The sequence below is a fragment of the Lepidothrix coronata genome, unplaced genomic scaffold, assembly GCF_001604755.1.
Source record: "Lepidothrix coronata isolate B3197 unplaced genomic scaffold, Lepidothrix_coronata-1.0 Scaffold220, whole genome shotgun sequence".
Taxonomy (NCBI): Eukaryota; Metazoa; Chordata; class Aves; order Passeriformes; family Pipridae; genus Lepidothrix; species Lepidothrix coronata.
Genome location: NW_016690400.1, coordinates 551,264 through 553,576, shown reverse-complemented (window position 1 = coordinate 553,576; position 2,313 = coordinate 551,264).

Here is a 2,313-nt window from a genome sequence, read left to right as displayed (position 1 = left end):
CACACCTCTATATTTCACTAACAAGACCAGTTTTTTTCTCTCATTTCACTGAGATGAAATGTGTCCAAAACCTGGTGTGTTCTGCACCACTAGAAATATTTCTTATGTAAGTTTTCACAGGTGTAATCTCGCTGTCATGCTTGCACGTATGTTCTTATTAAATAAACATTTATCAGAGAGTAATATATTAAAATACTGGCAAGTGGGCGCAGAGCTGTGCTTTTGTGCCACTGATTCTTGTTCACGTCTCTCTACATGGATTTGTGGCACAGACCCAGGATTTTTTATCCTAAAAGTACAGTGAAATTACTTATGGTTAGCGGACTTCTGAAATGCTTTTTAAAACACCCTGCTTTTAAATATGTATTTATAAAATATGGCCAGAGAGAAATGAAGTTTCAGACCCTGAAATGACTGCTGTTCATGGCTTCCAGTAAGACGAGACACTGTATTTTCTACTACAGTTGAATAATCAGTCCAGACACTTTTTGTCTTCCTGTTCTAAATTATGGGGGTCACGTTCCCCTATCTGTCACTCCCAAAGCCGTAAGGAGTCTTGCCTGTTTCTGCAGAATTTTTTTGCTTTAAATATACTCTTTCAATGAGGCTGGTAATTAAATGCTGAGTTGGAGACAGTAACAAATAATCCTGGGATACAGATAATAGAAGTAGATACATTTGGAAGGATTCATGCTTCTGAGAATGATAACTCTGTATCACTTGTTTTGTGTAAAAAGGTAGTTATTTACAGTTGTCAAAATTTCTTCCTCTGAATATGTGTGCCAAGTCAAACACGTCTCTGAATAAATAGGAATGTTCTGCCTTAATAATACTTAGCTTTGGAAACATGTTAAGCAAATGAAATTAATCAGCATAGGCTTAGCATCCCATCAGCATGTTCTTGTGAGCAGTCATTACAGAGCAGGACCTTCACTGCAGAACAGCAGTTCGGAGGGTCACTACTGATCATCACTCCTCCACTGCACAGATATTTTGGAAAAGCTTTTGCAGGTTAATGTGCTGTGTTTCGTATGCAGGCGCTGACTGTACTTGTGTGTGATGGCACTGATTGCAGAGATGACCTATTGCTGCCCAGGGGTTCGCTGGAAAAACTTGTTTTCTGTGGATCCAGCAGGAGTGAAAAGTTGGACCCTATGCTTGTACTATATGTGGTGATGTTCGTAGATCTATTCATGCTGTCTCAAAATAATCACTCACGTCTCTTACATTGCCTCCAACACCAGGAATCTCATGCTTTTGCAGGGGCAGCTGCCTTTTAGGTTTAACATGGATACCAGTACAACAGTCATTCTCACTTTCCATTGGCATTGTGTACCAGTAGGAGCTCTTTTGGATGTTTAGTGAAAGGAAATTGTAAGTAAACCTAAATAAAAGGTAGCTGCCACTACAGGGGCATAATAATTCTGATGGTATAGGCAATGTGAAAGCTGTGGGTAACTGTTTCAAGAAAGACTTGTCCTAATTGTCTCTGGTACATGTCACCTGTTCACTGTAGTATTGGAGCAGCTTACAACCACTAATGTGTTCCTGTACTGGAAAGGATGATACATTCCAGGGATGATGCTGATTTTTCAGATGGAAGTTGAGGAACAAGGGAAAGGGCTGTGCCATATCAAGTGCACCAGCTGTGGTGGACCAGGACGTCAGACTCAGTGCTCTAGACTTGCAGGGGACCTTTCTGCTCCCGTCTGGTCTTGCCTTCGGCATAGCTGTTCTAAGCTGTGTGTCCCCCTCCTGCCTTAGAGTAGAGGGAAGGCCAAGAGGTTATCTAGTTCCAGTTCTCTGTGGTAGTTAAACAGTGGTCTATTTAAGAGAGGTCAACATTTGACTACAATTTGTTTAAAAGTCAAAAAGGTTTAAAAGGTTTTCAAACACCTCTGTTTAAGGAAATGGGAAGCTGTGAATGAGGTGGGTTAAGCTGCTTATCATGTCCCTAGAGACTGTTGCAGTAACCAAGAGTTACCTTCTCAAATTATCTGGGCTAAGATGGTGAATTCAGGATGGATCATAAAAACATACCTGTTGCCATTTTCCTTTTTATTCTCATTCCAGCTGGGAAGGTGCTGGGAACCACTGGGAGCTACAATTTTGTCTTCAATCAAAATTGAAGTTTTGACTGAATTGGCCGTTTTTTAACAAATATCAAGGTAGAGCCTCTGGAACACAATCATTGCAAGGCTTGTGAGCCTGCTTCCAGGGCTGAAATGAGATGTGGGTAGCCACAGCCTCTATGACGGCTCTGCCTGCAGAAATGGAGAAGCCACGGGGTACCTGTTCCTGCTACTCTTCCAC